The 20,935-nt window shown below is 37.2% G+C and overlaps 1 long non-coding RNA gene across 1 annotated transcript in view; it reads left to right on the top strand.

The window, feature by feature from the left end:
• Positions 1–20,935, top strand: part of LOC116150188 (uncharacterized) — a 47,177-nt gene that overhangs the window by 17,019 nt on the left and 9,223 nt on the right. The gene's annotated exons all lie outside the window — the stretch shown is intronic.

Raw genomic sequence — 20,935 nt, 5'->3', positions numbered from 1 at the left:
CATGTTCATGTATAACTGAAAAATTGTGCTCTACACTGGAATTTGACACAACATTGTAAAATGATTATAAATCAATAAAAAATGTTAAAAAAAAAATAAAAGTAGACTTCCAGAAAAAAACAAAACAAAACACATTCAAAGGAATTAAAATACCGATAATGCCCAATATACTGTTAAAAAGAACAAAAAATTTGGAGGATGTTTTGGTTATCTATTTCTGCCTAATAAACCATGCCAAAATGAAAAAAAACAAAAAACAAAAAAACCTTACTAAGACTAATATCAAGGAGATTTTTCTCTACATTTTCTTCTAGGAATTTTCTGGTTTCAGGTATTACATTTAAGTTCTTAATCCATTTCAAGATCATTGTTGTGGGTGGTATTAGATAGAGGACCAATTTCATTCAATTGTATGTGATTATCCAGTTTTCCCATCACCATTTATTGAGGAGACTGTCCTTTCCCCGTTGAGTAGCATTCTTGGCTCCCTTGTCAAATGCTGGTTGACTGGGTACGTGTGTGTTTATCTGGGGGCACTCCATTCTCTTCCATTGGACTATGTGTCTGTTTTTATGCCAGTACCACACAGTACATTTTCTTGAAATCAGGAAGTGTGATGTCTCCAGCTTTGTTCTTTCTCAAGATTGCTTTGTCTATTTGGGGTCTTTTGTAGTTTGATATGAATTTTAGTATTATTTTTTCTATTTCTGTAAAAAATACTACTTTGATGGAGTTTGTATTCAATCTATAGATGGCTTTGGGTAGTATAAGCATTTTAATAATATCCACTCTTCCAATTCGTGAATGTGGAATATTTTTACATTTATTTTTGTTATCTTCAATTTCTTTCATCAATGTCTTACAGTTTTCACTTCCTTGTTAAATTTATTCCTAAGTATTTTATTCTTTTTGGTGCTATTGTAAATGAGATTTTAAAATTTCTTTTTCAGACAGTTATTGTTAGCATACAGAAATGCAAATGATTTTTGTATATTGATTTTGTATACTGTAACTTTACTGGACTCGTTTAGTTCTAAGGGTTTTTTGATGGAGTCTTTAGGGTTTTCTATATATGAGACTATGTTATCAGCAAACAGATAATTTTACTTCTTTTCTGGTTTGGTTGCCTTGTATTTATTTTTCTTACCTAATTGCTCTGGCTAGGACTTCCAGTCCTATGTTAAACAGGAGCACCCTTGTCTTGTCTCTGATCTGAGAGGGAAAGCTTTCAACCCTTCACTGCTGAGTACGATGTTAGCTGTGGGCTGCCATATATTGCCTTTATTATGGTGAGGTATGTTCCTTCTTTGGCTACTTTGTTGAGAGTTTTTATCTGAAAACAGATTGTGACAATTTTCACCAGTGTTCTCATTATTTTTATAGAGTAGTGAATTTTTGGAGGCCCTTACTCTGCCATTTTCATTAATATCACCCTTATGGTCTTTTTAAGCTCAGTTTTTTTTTTGTGGGGGGGAGGTAATTAGGTCTATTTAATTAATTTTTTTTAATAGAGGTACCAGGGATTGAACTCAGGACCTCATGCATGCTGAGCATGCACTCGACACCGAGCTATACCCTCCCCCTAAGCTTAGATTTTAAAACTGAAAACATATTGTCAAATGTGTTTTAAGTAGGGAGAAAGATGTCTCCTTATTTATACTGTGTACAAAGGATGTTGAAGGAGATCTTCCAATAGCCAGATATTTTTTTGTGCACAATGAGATGTTGAAGAAAAGGCAATGAGATGGAGTTTAATTTGCATCCTGATTCTGTAAGTAATCTATATGGCTAGGAGCTGTGTGTGAATATTGGCATGAAGAGAGGTTTATTTGTGTACTCGATGAATGAAATTTAGAAATAATGTCCACGTTCCTCAAGATTTATTAATAAAACATTGGGAATGTTACTTGGAGTTAAGGTGGCCTGGATAGTTACAGATGACCGAGAAATGTTTTGCTCTGAATGTTTAACTCCCAGCTCCCCTAAGTATTTGAAGCCCGTCTCACACTTTTTAATTTTGACCTTATCTGTCTTTTCCAACAAATGACTTCACAACTCATATAACAAAATCTCTCAAATATTGTTGTTGCTTTGTAAGACTACAAGCTCTCAGGCATTTTAGAATCTTAAAAAGGTGTGCTTGGTCACACATGCTCTGGCTGGTAGATAATTAAAATCAGCACACAACTGCAATCATATGCCCTCTAAAGCAACGGTCAGTTCTCAGCCCTTGGGCTGCCATGACACGCCCAATAAATGATTATCGTATATGGGAAACACTCTCAAGGGCACATTCATATTTTGACAACATCTTCCAAATTTGGAAATCATGCACTGTGATAATTTGTACTCATCAGAACAGTTAACTGCCCATCTGCAGTGGCGGCTCTTTGTGATCCACTGCAGAGATAAACTTGGGCTGTGTGCAGGCCAGTTCTCAGCATTCTGGCTATAGTGCCACTCCTTTGTCTCCCAGAATTCTCACACACACACATGCATACATACATATATAAAGTAAAACCTTTGGAAATTTCAGCACTTTAAAAACAATTGAACATATTGCTTTCAGTTCATAGTCTGTGCTGCCGGCTTGCATAGGACGGAATCTGACTTCATTGAGTACTAGCTGGGTGGTCCTCTGGCAAGTTCCTTAACCCCCATGCTCCAGCACCCTCATCTGTTAAGTGGCCAAACAGCGCCTATGTCATAAGGCAGTTGTGAAGAGTCCAGAGATCACGTCTATAAAGAATCAACTCAGCTTCTCATAGTGGACACTCTTGTTTGGAACAGATCCCCACCACTCACCTTACACTTGATTGCTTGAAAGACATTTGAGTTACCTAATAGAACTACTCACAGTTGAGTAAGTCTTCCCACCCATTCAGGACACTCTGTCAGTGATTTTGAAACCTTTTCGGTTTCAGAGATTGAATCCTTTATTCACATAAAATCACACGGAGAACCCCAGTGTGGAAAACAGAGACAAAGAGATGCTGCATTTGCGGCAGAGGGTGGAAGTCTGCATCCCGTCTCCTCTGTCTGCAGCCGCACGTTCAGGTTTGTAAGGAATTCTAGGGACCCCAGGAAGACCGTTTGAAAGCCTGTAGTCTGTTTGGTCACCCTCTTTCAACGCCAGCATCCTCTTTCTTGGCAACCTGCGAGCGTGTAAAATTAAGTCTAACGTCCAACTGAGCCCATATGTCTTGTGTAAAATCAACATATAGCCTAGGATACGCCCCTTTGGCTTGATGCAAGCCTGTGAGCTCAATTAGCGGTTTCATCCGTGTACGCATGTAGGACATGATCTGACTTGTGAATGCAGTTCACCTATTTGAGGAGTAAAATCTTACAGCGTTGTGGCTTTCAAACTTTAAAAAACATTAGTATCACCCGGAGGGCTTGTTAAACCCAGACATTGTTGCCTCCCCCACCCCAACCAAAGTTCCTGATTCAGTAGGTCTGGGGTGGGGTCTGAGAATGTGCATTTCTAGCAAGTTTTCAGGTGATACTGATGCTGCTGGACTCGGACCACTTTGAAAATCACTGTTACCGGAGATCAGAGTAAGTGAAGTGGTTGGTTAGCCCATAACATCAGGGGTTTATTTTTGATAAAACAATCTATATTAATCTGCATCCTAATAAAATTTTGAGGTTTAATTCAACAGGTATTTATTGAGTTCCATCTATGGGTGAAACAAACACCATGCTAAATACTGAGAGTAAAACAGATTAAATATATGATGTCTGCTTGAGAAGGATTCTGTTTCAGAGCGGGCAGACCAGGGAACGGGCAGCTACAAACAGTGTAACAAACACTCTGACAGAACTAGGTACAAGGTGCCTGGAGACCTCTGTGGGCACCCACCCCATCTTTGGGCTCCAAGAAGACTTCCTCAAGAAGATGACACCTACTCTCAAAATGAAAACAAACTCTCACCTAGAATACAACCTAAGGAATATTTGGTAGATTTAAGGTTGTATTGGCTTGTGGTTAACTTTTCTGTTTCAAAACAATCTTGCCATTGAATCTAAAATTCAGTTCTATCTTTTTATATTTACTATTCCAAGAGCTGAAACAAGTTTCTGGCAAGCCAGGGAAGCATGACCCTTTGTATGAGCAGATGTGGAAGGGGAAGTTCTTGTTTTCTGTGTCTGAGCAGCAAGAACAGCAGTAAGAGAAGTTCCTGTAAGTGGTTTTATTTCTGTTCCTTTCAAAGTGTAATTAGAATGACCGGCCTATCGTGTAGGTTACAATATCTGCTGGTAAGCAACTTACTGATATATGTTTCTTCTGAAACACTTGATAGAAGTGATTAAAATGCATGAGACTATGTTTTCGGGAATGAATCATTCAAGCATCATTTTTAAACGGTGGGCACTGAATTAGAAAAGTGAGAGCTTGCATAACTTAAATATACTGAAGGATTTTATATGGATTTTATTTATAAGAGGAGTTTTTGCATACCTCATAAACATTTGCTAACACTAATAATTTATTTTACATGACATTCATTTGAAGAATGAGATACTGAAACACAAAAGCCATTTCCTGACCAGTGCCTCGTGGCCCTTGATGTGCCATTGTGTACTTGGCTTCCTCATACCATTTCCCAGTTTTTTATTTAGATGGAAAAGGAATGGAGGATGGAAGATTTGGGAACAGCAGTGGAGTAGGGAATGGCCGGTGTGTATTGAGAACGTATATTATAGGACTTATTCTCAGCTTAAATGTGTGTAAAAGAGATGGTTCTCCTTCTGCTTGGCGACCTCCAGCTGTCTACCATCCAGTGTCTAGCAACAGCTCTGTACTGAGAGCTTTTGCAGAGCAAAGACTGAAGATATGTAGTTTAGTCATTCCTCAGTGTAGATCAATGTTTTTCCGTCTTTGTGATACCAAGGCCTCAGATGATAAATATGAAAATCTCTCCCCGCTCCCAGAGATTGTGACGTGCATTCCCCTTGAGAAGCATCACGCCCTTTGCAAATTTCCAGCAGCTGAGATGTCAATCTTTTGTGTGCTTTGTATTACTAAAAAAACTGGTACTTTTGTTGTTTTCCAAATATATAAGTATAACATAATTTTAAATATGCCTTTTTATTCTACAGACATATTGTCCCTCCCCCCTGAAAGACTGATATGTCCCCACTGGGGGTGACATCCTGCTGTTACCATCCGTGGATAAGGATTACAGCTCCAAATGACTGTTCTCTGGATATACTGGGGGTTGGGAAGAAACATTAAATTTGTATTTATATTAATATTTTTAGCTGACAAATGAAACCTTACTAATAAGTAATAAATCGGTAAACACTGATACTGCTGATACCCTCACGTGATTTGTAAGTCAGTTACCTGAGTATGCCGAGGAAGGGGTAGGACCACCACAGTGTGGAAGGCCTAACAGTGGTACTTACATCCATGTGTTACCTTTCATCATATTGTGATGTAGGCAGTGTACATTAATTATATGTGGAACTTACAGTTTCCAAATGAACATGGCTAGGAACATGCCTACAAAGAAATCATAGATAACATACAATAACAACACTGTAAGCATAAGCACAACACAATAATTAGATAAAATTAAGCATCCATAGTGTGAAAACACCTGTGTAATTTTAAGTGAGTTTCAGAGTCGTGCAATTTTATGTATAGCTTATAAAATTTCACCAAACTTAATACTAAATGTTGCAGTACAAATTAGAAAATATCTTAAAGGAGCAAGAATAAAAATACATGTCAAAAAATTTGGAGTTAGGCTAAAATAATTCTTAGAAAGAAATCTGTAACCTTAAATGCTTATGTTAGGAAAAAAGAATAACGCAGAATTAATTAGCTAATTCTACATCTGAGGAGTTAAAATAGCAGAATTAGTTCAAAGAATGTCATAGAAACAAAAGCAGAAGCTAATCAAAAAGAATACATAAGTACAATTAGAAAAGATGAATAAAACTGAAGTTTGATTATTTAAAACATGAATACACTTGACGCATCCTTGCCAAGGTTGACTAAGACAAAATTGAGAAGACTCAGATAATACCAGGGATGAAAAAAAGTGAGGGGGTTACTGCGGATGTTGCAGACATTACAACAATAAATAGATAGAATCAATTTAATGCCAATAACACTTTAAATGTAAATAGAATGGGAAACTATCTAGGAAAATATAATGGCTAAAACTCAAGGAAATAAATTTAAAGAAATAAAGAACCACAAATGTTGTATAACTGTTGAGGGAATTGAGTCAGTGGTTAGAAATTCTTCCACAAAGAAGACTGACTCTAGGGCTGCACAGGTATTACAAAACATCGAAAGAGAAAGGAATTCCAAGCTTCCAAAAACAATTGCAAAGGATTTTTCAAAATAGGAAATACTCTGTAATGAATTTTATGAGTATAGCATAATTTTGGTATAAAATTCCAATGAGGACAGCATAAGGAAAAAAAAAAAACTATAGGCCAGTATAAACTGTTAGCAGTCCAACAGTGCTCAAAAGTTTGATATTTCACAAGCAAGTTATATTTATCTCTGAAATGTAAGTTTGGCATAATATGAGAAAATCCATTAAGCAATTTACCACATTCATAAGTTAAAGGAGAAAAATCATATGGTCCACTCTACAGATGCTGGAAAAGCATTTGAGAATATTGAGCATCTAGTCATAATGAAAACTGTTAACAAAGTGAAAATATAAGGGACCTTCCATAAACTGATAAAGGGCATTCACAAAAAGTTTGAAAGCAAAGATCATGCTTGATGGAGACACACTGAAAGTTTTCATTTGTGATCAGGAGGAAGACAGAAGCACCTGCCATCACTCGTATCAGAGTGTGCCCCTGATATCCCACCCAACACGGAAAGAAAAATAAGTAAAAGGTGTAAGAATGGCAGGGGGAAACCAAAATTGTTACTATTTTCAGATTATCTGATTGGATATAGGGAAAACCCAAACACTCTACAGATAAATTATCAGAATTATTTAGGAAGCTTGTAGAAGTTACTAGAGAGAAACTCAGTATGTAAATGTCAACTGTATTTCAACACGTCAGCAGCAGTTAGATAACGTTAGTCAGAAACAAATACCATTTACTTAACAGCAACAACAAAATGCCTAGGGATTTTTAAAAATATGTATGAAACCTGAGGAAGAAAAAATTGCAAATATTTGGGAAGTTATTGAACGTCTGAAGAAGGAGAAAATACTGTTCTGTTCGTGGGTAGGAAATCTCAGTGCTATAAATACGTCAGTTCTCAAATGGATCTTTGGATTCAATGCAAGCCCAATTAGAACCCCAACAGGTTTTTGTGTTGTTTTGGGAAATTTATCAATTTTGTTTATATGGATTTATGTGGAAGAGCAAATTATAGATGCTGAAATTTATATGGAAGAGGTAAATGCCTAAGAATAGCCTAGTCAGCCTTGATGGAATGAAATAGAGGGTGTGTATGTCTAGGTATCAAGATTCATTATGAAGCTATAAGTAATCAAGACCCTGTGGATTTAGGACAAGGATAAGTAAACAGGCCGATGGATGAAATGAGAGCTCAGAAATAATCCATTATGCCTGAAGCAGGCATTGCAAAACAGCAGAGAAAAGATCATTCTACAAGTGGTGCTTCGGCTAAGAGAAAGGATATCCTAATCTCACACAAAAATCGATCTTAGTAGATTGAAGACTTAACTATTCAACTTGAAATTATTAAAATTTCATCTTTTTTTTTCAAGAAAAATTACAAACAAAAACTATTTCTTGAAGTCTGAAAAAATGGCAAACGGGCTGGCAATGCACAATGTACAGGAAAAAAAAAACCTTCAAAATTTGCTTTAAACCATTATCTTTCCAAAATTTCACTCATCACAGCGCAGCAGTTTTCATGAAATCTCTTTTCTCACTATCTCAAAAACTACCCTAAATTTTCCCAGAAGCCAACTCTCAGTGGCTCTCCCCTTTCTCCCACATTTCTAGATCTCTGTCTTTCCTCTGGCTTTCATCTTTTTTTTTTAATTGCAGTATAGTTGATTTACAATGTCATGTGTATATATATTCTTCTTCAGATTCTTTTCCATTATAGGTTATTATTAGATAATTGAATATAGTTCCCTGTGCTACACAGTAGGACCTTGTTTTATCTATTTTATTTTATTTTTAAACTTTTTTTTATTGAGTTATAGTCATTTTACAATGTTGTGTCAAATTCCAGTGTAGAGTGCAATTTTTCAGTTCTACATGAACATACATAGATTCGTTGTCACTTTTTTTTTCGCTGTGAGCTACCACAGGATCTTGTTTATATTTTCCTGTGCTATACAGTATAATCTTGTTTATCTATTCTACATATGTATGTCAGTATCACAAATTTTGAACTCCCAGTCTATCCCTTCCCACCCCCCTGTTTTATCTATTTTATATACAGTAGTGAATATATGTTAATCCCAAACTCCTAATTTAGCCCTCTCCCATCCCCTTTGGTAATCATGTTTGTTTTTTATGTCTGTAAGTCTATTTCTGGTTTGTAAATAAGTTCATTTGTATCATTTTTTAATATTCTACATAGAATTGATATCATATGATATTTGTGTTTCTCTAGCTGACTTACTTCACTTAATATGTTAACCTCTAGGTCCATCCATGTTACTGTAAATGGCATGCTTTTATTCTTTTTTATGGCTGAATAGTATTTCATTGTATATACGTACCACATCTTCTTTAACCAGTCATCTGTTGATGGACATTTAGGTTGCTTCCATGTCTTGCCTATTGTAAATAGTGCTGCTGTGAACATTAAGGTGAATGTATCTTTTTGAATTAGATTTCCCTCCAGATATATGCCCAGGAGTGGGATTGGTAGATCATATGGTAACTCTATTTTTAGTTTTTTGAGGAACCTTCATACTGTTTTCCATAGTGGCTGCACCAAATTACATTCTCACCAACAGTGTAGGAAGATTCCCTTTTCTCTACACCCTCTTCAGCATTTATCATTTGTGAATTTTTTAATGATGGCCACTCTGACTGATGTGACATGGTAGGTACCTCACTACAGTTTTGATTTGCATTTCTCTAATAATTACTTATATTGAGCATTTCTTCATGTATCTTATGGCCATCTGCATGTCTTCTTTGCAGAAATGTCTGTTTAGGTCTTCTGCCCATTTTTTGATTGGGTTGTTTGTAAAACTTGATATTTTAAAACTTTTAGAAGAGCTTTATGAACTTGAGTAAGAAAGGATTTCTTAAAACACACACACAGATGCTACTAACCTTTAATTGATAAATCAACTATATTAAAATTAAGAATGTGTATTCCTTACAAAAAAATAGAGAGTGAAAACAGGTCACAGATTTAGAGAAGATATTATCAACATATGTAATCATAAAGATTAAAGTCCAGAATATAAAAGAATTCTACAAATCAGTAAGCATGACAGTTTATCAGAAAAATATGAATTAAAGGCATAAACAGATGGCACCGAAGGAACAAAATTGACTCATAAATCCATGTAAAGATACTTTAATAGCAATCTAGAAAATTTAAATCAGAACACGCTATACTATCACATTGTAAATCAACTATACTTCAATAAAAAATAAAATAAAATAAAAACACACTGTATTGTTTCACAGTCAACAGACTGGCAAAAATAAAAAAGCTTTAGAAACCAGATGTAGGCAAGGAAGCTGAGCTATGAGAACTCTCACACATGTGGTTCAGAGAATGGATACAATCACTCTGAGAATTTGCTGGCATTACTTTGTGAAGTTGGACATCGCCCATGACCCAGCAAATCCATTCCTAAATATATACCTTGGAAAGTAAAAATGTGCGTGGCACCACTATTGATAATAATAATAATAAAAAAAACTTGATGCAATTCAAATGTCCTTTTACAATAACAGTAAATAAACTGTGTGTTATTCCTATAATGGAGAACGACATTTGGTCCTCATATCCTCGGCTTCCACCTTTGCAGATTCAATCAACCACGGATTGAAAATATTTGGGAAAAAAATTCCAGAAAGTTCCAAAAAGCAAAACTTGAGTTCGCTTCAGGTTGGCAACTATTTACACAGCATTTACAGTGTATTTACAACAATTATTAACATTGCACTTACATTGTTTTAGGTATTAAAAGGAATCTAGAGACGATTTAAAGTATAGTGGAAGGATGTGTGTAGGTTATATGCAAACGTCGCTCCATTTTATATGAGGGACTAGATTTTGGTATCCATGGGGATCCTGGAACCCCAAGGATATCAAGGATGACTGCATACAGAAGTGAAAAATGAATGAACTAGAGCTACACACATTAGCATGGATGAATCTCAAAATGATGGCATTGAGTGAAAAAAATAGTAAATACATATGGTATGATCCATTTTACATACATTGAACAGAGGGAAAGGGAAGTAATATATTGTTTGAGGTTACAGATATAGGGAGTAAAATCAAAAGAAGAAAAACAAGAATAATATAAAGAATGGTTACTTTGAGGTGGGTTACTGTACATAGATTCTTTTTGGCAGTGGATTTTTATTTTTTTTAACATTTTTTATTGATTTAGAATCATTTTACAATGTTGTGTCAAATTCCAGTGTTCAGCACAATTTTTCAGTCATACATGGACATATACACACTCATTGTCACATTTTTTTTCTCTGTGAGCTACCGTAACATTTTGTGTATATTTCCCTGTGCTATACAGTATAATCTTGTTTATCTATTGTACAATTTTGAAATCCCAGTCTATCCCTTCCCACCCTCCGCCCCCCTGGCAACCACAAGTCTGTATTCTCTGTCTATGAGTCTATTTCTGTCCTGTATTTACGCTTTGTTTTTGTTTGTTTGTTTTTGTTTTTGTTTGTTTAGATCCACATATGAGCGATCTCGTATGGTATTTTTCTTTCTCTTTCTGGCTTACTTCACTTAGAATGACATTCTCCAGAAGCATCCATGTTGCTCCAAATGGCATTATGCTGTCAGTTTTTATGGCTGAGTAGTATTCCATTGTATAAATATACCACATCTTCTTTATCCAGTCACCTGTTGATGGACATTTAGGCTGTTTCCATGTTTTGGCTATTGTAAATAGTGCTGCTATGAACATTGGGGTGCAGGTGTCATCCTGAAGTAGGGTTCCTTCTGGATACAAGCCCAGAAGTGGGATTCCTGGGTCATATGGTAAGTCTATTCCTAGTCTTTTGAGGAATCTCCACACTGTTTTCCATAGTGCATAGATTTGACTGAGAGAGACACCCAAGGAGGTTTTAAGTATGTACTGGTAATATTCTATTTTGTGACCTGTGTGATTGGTTCATGAGTGTTCAGTTTATCATAATTGCTTATTTATCTTTATACATGCTCTTGTATATATAATCCATTTCACAACAAAAATTGTAATTAAACATTTACAATTCTGCAAAGCGAATATTTGGACATTTTCTTTGACTATTTACAAACATGTATCTCAAAACTTTTTAATAAATTAGAAATCACATTCATAGGCAAAAATAACATTAACACTAGAAAACCCAATTAATTCTCTTTTTTTTTCTCCAGTTGATTTTCTGGCATTTGCCTGATAATTATAGAACTCCCAGTAAGTATCTAAATTTTTCAAAAATAACAAAACTTATTCTATGACTTTTCTCATACTAAGATATTACTACATAATCATTATTTAAAACCTCATCTTTTTAAAAATATACATATTTTGTAATATACATAAAATATTAGTAAGCTCGTACTGATACGTAACTTGTACATAAGCACAAATATCATACTGAGGAGACATGCTCAAAAATTTCTTACCGAGTGGGCAGTCAAAACATTTAGAGACCATACAAGATCTTGTGGTAGCTCACAGTGAAAAAAAATGTGACAATGAATATATATATGTTCATGTATAACTGAAAAATTGTGCTCTACACTGGAATTTGACACAACATTGTAAAATGACTATAACTCAATAAAAAGTGTTTAAAAAAAAACAAAACATTTAGAGGCCACTGCTCAAGAAACTGTTTGGCAGCTCTTTTGTAACCAAGGGTGCCTAAGAGTCACCCGAGCGCCTATTTAAAATGTCGTCTCCTGGACATACCCCCCAGAATTCTATTGCGTTAGTATGGGGAGGGCCCCAGAACATGCATTTTCAATACACACATCCAGGCGATTCTGATATAAGCAGTTCACCTGCCACTGTTTTTCTCTTAAGTTGTCTTGACAGTCAAGCCACATCTTTCGAGAGCTGTGTCCCCAGACTGTGCAGAGCTGCTTTGACTGAATTGAACTTTGGCATCATGCCACTGAGGGGCTCTGTCAGAAAGAAATGGCCCTTTTAGATTTGTGCCGGCACTTGGGATGAAGCTGTAATTGACGATCGACTGAATGGAGAGGGCAGATCATAAAGCCCCGGACAGAGTGCTTACTTAATAAACGGTGACTTCTTCTGTTACAATTCTGTATTATGTGTTAATTCTCCTTATGAGAGCACTCAAGAGCGAGTTCTTTCTGCTCTAAGTTTAGGGAATAATTATGCTATTCTTTACAATACAGCAATTTGACAGTCTGCTGCTTAGTTCAATTTATTTTGATACTCGTTTTAAATGGCTGTCATGCTGACAAAAGATACCTCCCACGAAGATGTAGATCCCAACAGGAGAAGTGAGTCATTGGTTGGACTTACTAAATGATTCTATTTTTTTCTCTCTCACTTACCACTTATTCTAAGCAGTCTGTTTTTATACCATAGACACTCAGCTGAGTGACTTTGCACTATTTGCTGGGCAGCTTAGAACCAAATTAGTGGCCCTTCCTTAGCACCTATGTAAAATTTCATGACATGGAAAAAAGCATACAATTTTTCTTACTGTTTTATAGTCTTACCCCTTTTTTTCTCACCTCCTTCTAATGAATGCTATTTTAGGGTTGCTTCTGTATTTCTATTATTGCCTCAAAGAGTTACTGGAATACAGTGAGAGGATGGGAAAGAAGAGTGTGTGAGTGAGTAGGAACATGGAGGAAGGGATTAAAAAAAAGGTGAGCAGCGAGAAGGGACCAAAGTGTCTCGGTCAGCGCAAGCGCATTTGTGCTCTCAGGCAGTAATCAGAATTAGGGCTCAGGTAGCCAATTTCTGTTACATGTTTATTTCTCTCTCTCTCTCTCATGGATATTTATCCACTAAGTCTATATTCATTGGGTAAATACTAACAAATTAATATGCTCTTTTACAGAGAATTACCTGTTATTTTTGCTTATAAAGTGGTCCCCATTGCATCGTACAAGGTTTGAGATGCATCTTTCTAATTAATTAGGGAAATTTTCCGAGTGTTCAATTTGGAGAATGATAGAGAAGCAGTCCTTCTTCAATTTCTCTTGGATTCTTCATAAATGTATTTTAATCTTTAAATTTTCATTAGTTGAATTTTCATGGGCTAATGGAATTGTCATCAGTCCAGCTGGTCTTCATAGAAATTTGTGAGGATCACTATTTTGAAAAGAAGTTTCTATTTTTAAGTGGTGGTTAAGAGCAGTTTTCCAGGTTCCATTTCTACCTGCTGATAACATTTAGCAAAAGTATCTAAGTGCAATAATAATGGGTCTGAAGTGAGTGTGTTTACATAATTTTTAATAAATGAAAGCTCCTCATTTTCTTCTCATTAATGCTTCACTGTTTTTTAATAGCTTTTAAAGTCGCATGCCTTTTTGGAAAGGCTGCCTGCTCGATCATTTTCCTTTTTAGACAGTTACTTCAGCGTTCAGAAACACCAGCAAGCTTTCTGGAGACTATTCCCATAAGGGATATCTGTATGAATGCTTTTACAGTAAGCGGGCTAGTATTCTCAAGATATTAATGACTTTGCTGATTTAGTCCCTCCTCAAGTTGCAGTTAAAATTAATTGGGGGAAAAAAAAAAGCCACTCACATACTTTGCAGGACAGGCAGAGAGTACCGGGGAATGGTAAACAAGTTAAACGGGTTTGGAAGTAATTAGTGCTACATTCTCTACTGACGCTGAAAAGCAGTGTTTTACTACAAGGAGAAATTTATTCCCATACCTTGCTAATGATTTGTAATGTCAGTAAGGAAGGAGAAATTGTAAAATCCAGTTTAATTGGCATTTTTATAACCACAATCCCCTGGTGGCTTCTTTTCTGTGCAATACCGTAATAGATGACATTGAGGTAACAGAGATTGAAAAAACCCTACTGTACACTTATTGTACACAGAGCCCCACGGTAAGGGGCTTAGATCTGTCATTTCACTAAATAGGGGGTATGTAGTAGTATTCCTAGTTTAGAGATTCTGTAGGTTGTCAGAAAGATTAAATGACTTGCCTAATATCTTCTTGCACTCAGCGTGGTTGGCCGCCCTATCCTGTTTGCAATACTCTCTTTCCTTGGTATCAGGCACACTTCCTCTTAGATTTTCCTTGGCTTTTTCTGTCCACTCCTCAGTTTCCTTTGGTAATTTCTCCCTCTCTTCCTGACCTCTAAATTTTGATCCTGCTGATTCTCAGGCCCCTTAAGAGTAAAGGCCCCTTCAGTTCTCCCTTGCTCTCTCTCTCTCTCAATTTCTGTCCTTCACTTAAATGCCACATAAACGTATAGGATTCCTATACGTGGTTTATCACTCTCCCAGACTAGTCCGACAGGCGCCTGTCAAATATCTTCCTGCCTACTTGACACCTCTGCTTGGGTCTCTAACAGACGTTGGTGCTCCACACGTACAGAACCGAGCAGTTGATCTTCTCCCTAAAACTATTTCTCACTTTCTTCCATCTTAGTAACTGACATCATCATCCATCCAGTTGTACAAAGCAGTAACTTTTTTTATTTCTTTCTTTCGCCTGTCTTCAAATTCAACGTATGGCTTTGTCCCATAGCTTCTTCCTCCAAAATAGAACTCAAAACCACCCATTTCTTCCCACATCCTCCATCCCTGGGCTCTTGCCACCCACCCAATCCTGGTCACCAGTGACTTGTTCCTCCTGCTTCCTCTCATTGTCTCTACAGATCCATTCTCCATATAGTATTTGGAATTATTATTTTTAATATAAATTGGCAGGGATAAATAGGCAGAGCACAGAGGATTTTTAGGGCAATGAAACTATTCTGTATGACACTGTAATGGTGGATACCTGTCATCATATATTTGCCAAAACCCACAGAACGTACAACGCCGAGGGGGAACCCGAACGTGAACTACGGACTCTGGGTGAGGATGTGTCAGTGTAGGTTCATGGATTGTAACAAATGTACCACTTGGTGTGGGATGTTGATAGTGGGGGAGGCTGTGCATGTGTGTGGGCAGGGGGTATTTGGGAAATCTGCCTAGGGTCTACTCAGTTTTGCTGTGAACCAAGAACTGCTCTAAAAATAAAGTATTTTCAAAAAAGTAAATTGGATGATACCACTCTCCTACTTACAGTCTTCCAGTGGCTCATGATTGCCCTTGACACAAAATTAGATGCCTTCTCCCCTGCCTACCTCCCTAGCCCTCACTCATGGCAACTCACACCAGCTCCTCCTCATCCCTGCAGCTGCCACTCTCAAGCCTTAGGACCTTGCCCTTGCTCTGGCCTCTGTCTGAAGTGCCTCCCCGGCACCCCCTCCTCCATACTGACTTGGTTCCTTCTTTTCCCTTAAATCTCAGCTGAAATGATACCAGTCATAAGGCTGCTTGACCACTGTATCTAAATGAATTTTCCACCCCCATTTCCCTTTGTAACATCCTACTTGCTTTTCTCATAGGACTTTGCTCCATTCGAAATTACATCTTAATCATTTACCGCTGTAGCCCAATACCTGTTACAAGGAAAGCAATCAATAAATATTTGATGAATGAATGAATGAATCTGGCCAGTAAGTGGTGAAACTTGGACTCAAACCCACAGTCTGTCTGACTCTAGAATCTGTGTTCTGAACTATTACGCTAGGAATAAAATTAATTCATGTTCAGTGGAATTTTAGTGTAAAATTAATTTTAGTACAAAAATCTAAAATTCTTTTAAAATTTGATAATCCATATGGTAACAGTCCAAGGACAATAGCGTACTTGATTGACCTCCGTCTCAGAGATGCTGGATGACGTGAAGGGTACCTGTCGTATTTGGCATTTTGTTTTACTAAGATGCCCAGACAAACTCCCTTGCAATAATTCTTTCAACTCTATCAAATATTCTGTGAAATCAAATTAAATGATTTGGGCAAGTTATTTAACCTCTTTAAACCACCATCTATAAAATAGGAAAATAACGATGCCATAGGATTATTTAGGAGGAATAAAGGAAATAGATGAGAGCCCTCACTCACCACAGATTGGTAAGTAAATAATAACTGTGGTTCTTTTTTTAAAAAAAAAATCTCAATTCTCAGTTGACTGAAAAACTCTAATCTTCAGGGTTAACTAAACAGAGTTCCTTTTTTTGTTTGTTGTTGTTGTTTTAAATTTTTATTTTATTTAATTTTTTGAGGAGTTGGGGGTAGTTAGGTTTTACTTATTTATTTATTTGTAGAGGAGGTCTTAGGGATTGAACCCAGGACCTTGTGTATGCTAAGCATGCGCTTTACCACTTGAGCTATGCTTTCCCCCTGTTTTTAACTATTTCTAAGTTCTGACATGGCTCAGATGAGCTGGACTGACACGCCAAGTCATCAAAGACTAATGATAGAGGGAGGAAGTAGACAGGAGAGTTGCCTCTGCAGGGGGACCCTGAAATCCACAGGCAGCCTCTAAATCTCTATGAACTGGGTTCTGTTATGCTGCAGTCGTCAGCAAGCTCTTTTTTTTTAAATGGAGGTACTGGGGATTGAACCCAGGACCTCGTGCCTACTAAGCGTGCACTCTACACTTAAGCTATACCTGCCCCTGCAAACTGGGTTCTAAATTTCTATTGAGTTTGCACTTTATTGCAAAGGACAGCACCAGACCCAGTTTGAAGTCAGTGCCATTCTTGGAAAGTGTTTGGCGCACGAGTTTACATTTCCCACGAAGCTTTGCGGGATATACAGGCAGAATAGAGCAACACACTTGTTTTTCCCAAATTACTTTTAAAAAGAGGTTCGATTCAGTTTATTGATTCTGCCTAGAAAAACAACAACAAAGTAAAACAAACACAAATTGATATTTAGAGATGGGAGTTTTTCTTTTCTTTCCTTTTTTTTTTTTTTTTTTTTTTTTTTTTGCCTCAGAGGACTTTGCTCTCCAGTATTGGCCAAGCACTCTATTTCACGTGGTTTAATGAAAGCCTTGGGTCCCATTTTTCTTTGAGATCAGTTTGAGAGGGCCGTATTTCTTCCATAAGAAAAACCTCAGAATTTCTTTTCTGTCTCTCAGGTTTTGGATGTTACCGTGACAAAACTAGACAAGCTGGCAGAGGGAGCCACAGGATTTTTTTTGAGAATCTGAAAACATAGCAAATGAAGTTGAATAGATTCCTCATCTAACTCCATTCTTCTGGTGAAAAGGAAAAATCTAGAATGGGATTGAAATAAATAATGTAGGAATTAGTGAAAGCACTTGCTTTTTCAGTTGCTTATAAAAATAAAACTGGCGTGGGAGCATACTTAGCCGCTGATCCATTCATGTTTTGGAGGTGGCGTTTAAAGAACCCACTTTTAAGATCAGAACACAAGGTGAGGCATTTTGTTGTTTTTTCTGTAACATTCAAGCACGTCAGGACAGTTCCGGGGAGAAGGCTTAGAAATACATCCATACATTTTACAGCATTTTATTAGGAGAGTTTTTTCGAATCACCATCCAATTTTAAGTTCTATAGTTTCAAGCTGCCAGCACAGTGTGGAAAACTCTAAGGCAAAGGAAACAGAAAGACTTCATACTGATGTAGTGTGAAGTCTTCTGGTTTCTAGAAGTCACACGTGCCTCTTCAGGGGTCTGCCAGCAAAGTTGACTTTTGATGAATTTGTGTTTCTGGAGTATAATACCCAGAAATACAGCGAAGTCCTCACTTGTTGTGGCTGTCGGAAACTGCTTTACCTGAAATAAAAAAAAGTATTTAGAGTTGTATGTGAAGACGTGTTTCCCTAGGTTTGAGGCAGCCTGAGCTTTCAGGGAAATTTGCCGAAATAGTGTGCATTTAAACGGATTGCGATCATTGGCTGAATTGCTCGTTGTGGTCCAGGGCGGGGGGTTGTTTAAGATAAAGGGGGTGAGATTTCTCTCCCTCTGTTGACTTATTCTTGATTTACACTTAAAGTTAACTAATGACAGTAATTGTTCATGAAAAGGACCAAGTAGTCAAAAGTACAATTAGAAGGTGGTGACACATGGGAGACGTGAATAAAACCTACAAGGGGTAGCGTCTCTAGAGATCTGCTAAACTGGAATCAATATTTAGAATGTCTCCACTCCTGGCTTGGAGGTTCAAAGGAAACATTTAGAATCTGGGCCCCAAAAAACTGTTACTTGCTATTCACAGCTCTTCTCAGTTTATGCCTTGACAATTCTGATACAACACCCAGACATTTTCACATTATATGTTCCGGCATTTTCCCTTGTCAAATCAGTTTGCCAAATTGCTTTCTGATCAGGACTCTTCGGGAGAGCAGACTCTCTCCTTTGCAGGGACGCTGCTATTCTTGCATTTTGCAGTCATCAACTCAGAGGCTCGTGGAGAGCGTCATTGAATATATTGTAACTCCTCAACTTGAACGGTCCATGTACATATGTAAACTGCCTTAAAGGACCAGGATGGCTGGTAGCACTGAGGATATTTGTGGCAGGTAAAGAGGAAAATACTAGGAACCATGATTTTTTTTTTTTGTCTTTGGTTAACATATAATTAACTTCAAAGCATATGTCTATGGGAATGTAGTGTTTAAATCAGAAAAATTCCATGAGTTCTAGATAGATCCAATGCCAAGATTATCAAGACCTAAAGTAACTAAGTATGTTACTCTTCTCAGTAAAATCCTGTATTTTTGGCCCAATTAAAATAGGGTACCATCAGTGGATTTTTACACCCCAAACTATTCCACAAAGAAATTCAAGAGTTGTGGGGAGCTGCAGAATCGAGGATTCTGTGTCACAGTTTCTTTGTTTTTAAAAGACAGAAAAGACAGAGAAGACTGCCGTCATTCTCATATGTCTCATTAGGAGTTGGAAAGGACTAAATAAACCTACAAGCGGGAGCACTCGTATATGAGGGGGTTTGCGTTTTTCTTTAGTTTGTGCTTTATGCCATTATAACTTCGACCTAATGCTTTCCCTCTGATTTCTCTGTCAGAATGCAGCGTGATTTAGGACTGAACAATAGTAAATACAGGGAGGAAGGCACCAGTTATGAAAGATGCCACAGGAGCATGAGGGACTGTTACGTTATCTGATGAGGGAACGTCTGAGGTTCAGAACTATTTCATCATCAATATTTTATGCCAATGAATAAAGCTGCAGCTAATCCAGAGGCGACGTGCAAACAGAAACACACGGCAAAATGTACAGTGAGCATCCTTCCTCCATTTGTTTCCTTAGCAAATAGCATTTGATTGCCGAGTTCTTCATGGAACGATGAGTCTTTTGTGTCTTATTTCCATCTATAGACACAGAGCTCTGTCCCTCTGCCATGGAGATGCTGTCTTACATGGGAATCATATTTCAGCAAACATAATGAAACCATCACAGACAGAGCCTTCCATTAGTCAGACCAGAGTTATAGTTCTGGTGCTTTACATGCATATGAGAGTATTTCACAATTCTGTTGGGGAAAAGAAAGACTGCTAAATATTTCATGGTTTCTCTTGATCAGATTGTTTATTTCTCAACATTTTAAAGAGACACTTAATTTTTCCTGACAGCTATTTTTGTCAACACGTTAGAGAAACAGATATTAAGGGCAAAATTTGCATGGGGTGCCAAGAGCTGGTATTTTCCTAGAATGATGCTTACTGTGTGCATATGAATAAATCTCACAGTGTTCTCCAGAAAAACGTCCTTGGCATTTGATGTGTTCTCTAAAGCTATATTCTAAGCTATATACATCTAAGGTTTCAGGGAGAGGGAGAAATCATATTTTTGTTGGTGTGGTTCAATACGTTTGGGTTTCATGCAAAAATAAAGAGCAGACACTAGAGGGTGCTGTTTGATCTTCCTTTTCACCAAGTTGTGCCGCAGATGCCCGTGAATCAGGGCCCTGAAAAATGCCATCATGTTCTCCTAACCAGGACCAAATTGCAGCGAAATACAGAGTGTAGATATCCCCTGGGTTCTAGGAGAGAGACTGGAAGGTTCGGAATGGGGTAGATGCTAAATGAATTCAGATTTAGTAAAGAAGTAATTCTTCATTACTCTAAACCTGTATGATTGTCATTCTTTGATAATTACTTAATTTCTTTGGTTGAAAGAAATTTTATTAGATTTCAAGCTCTCACTAAATGTCAGATGGTTCTGAAAATAGCTAGACTATTAGACAATGTGAAACAATTACTGCTCTCGCGTTTTGGCATCAGGACTTTGAATAGAGCGCATACTTACTCCTGGCTGAGAAACTAATTATAGAATCCCCAATTGTCAGAAATGCCAGACCCCAGGATGTTGTCTCTTTTGTTATCAGACAAATACCAAGTTAATGAGATTCCCAATTAACTTCCCTTTTAACCTTTGCTAAGCATGCACTTTTGCCCCCCGCCCCGAGGCAAATCTTTCTGAGCGGCAGGGGAAGGCGATGTTCTGGAGCTATCTAAATATATGCTATCATATGGTTTATGTTTGGGTAGTGTCATTTTCTAACCTAAGAATATTTTAAAAGAAGCTTGTAAGTTCTCATTTTACAGAGAGGAAGATGAAGGTAGTGTGATATCGAATGATTTATTTCAAGCAGAGAAAGGATAGAAGGGTCAGGACATCTTCCCGTTCTTCTGCCTTCCAGACAGTGGGCTAAGGGTCCTGTTTGTTTTCAGTTCTGTAGATGTGTTTCTC

This window comes from Camelus dromedarius, chromosome 34 (assembly GCF_036321535.1).
Source record: "Camelus dromedarius isolate mCamDro1 chromosome 34, mCamDro1.pat, whole genome shotgun sequence".
Lineage (NCBI taxonomy): Eukaryota > Metazoa > Chordata > Mammalia > Artiodactyla > Camelidae > Camelus > Camelus dromedarius.
The sequence above is the reverse complement of the archived record's forward strand: the minus strand, read 5'-3'. Positions and strand labels throughout refer to the sequence as shown.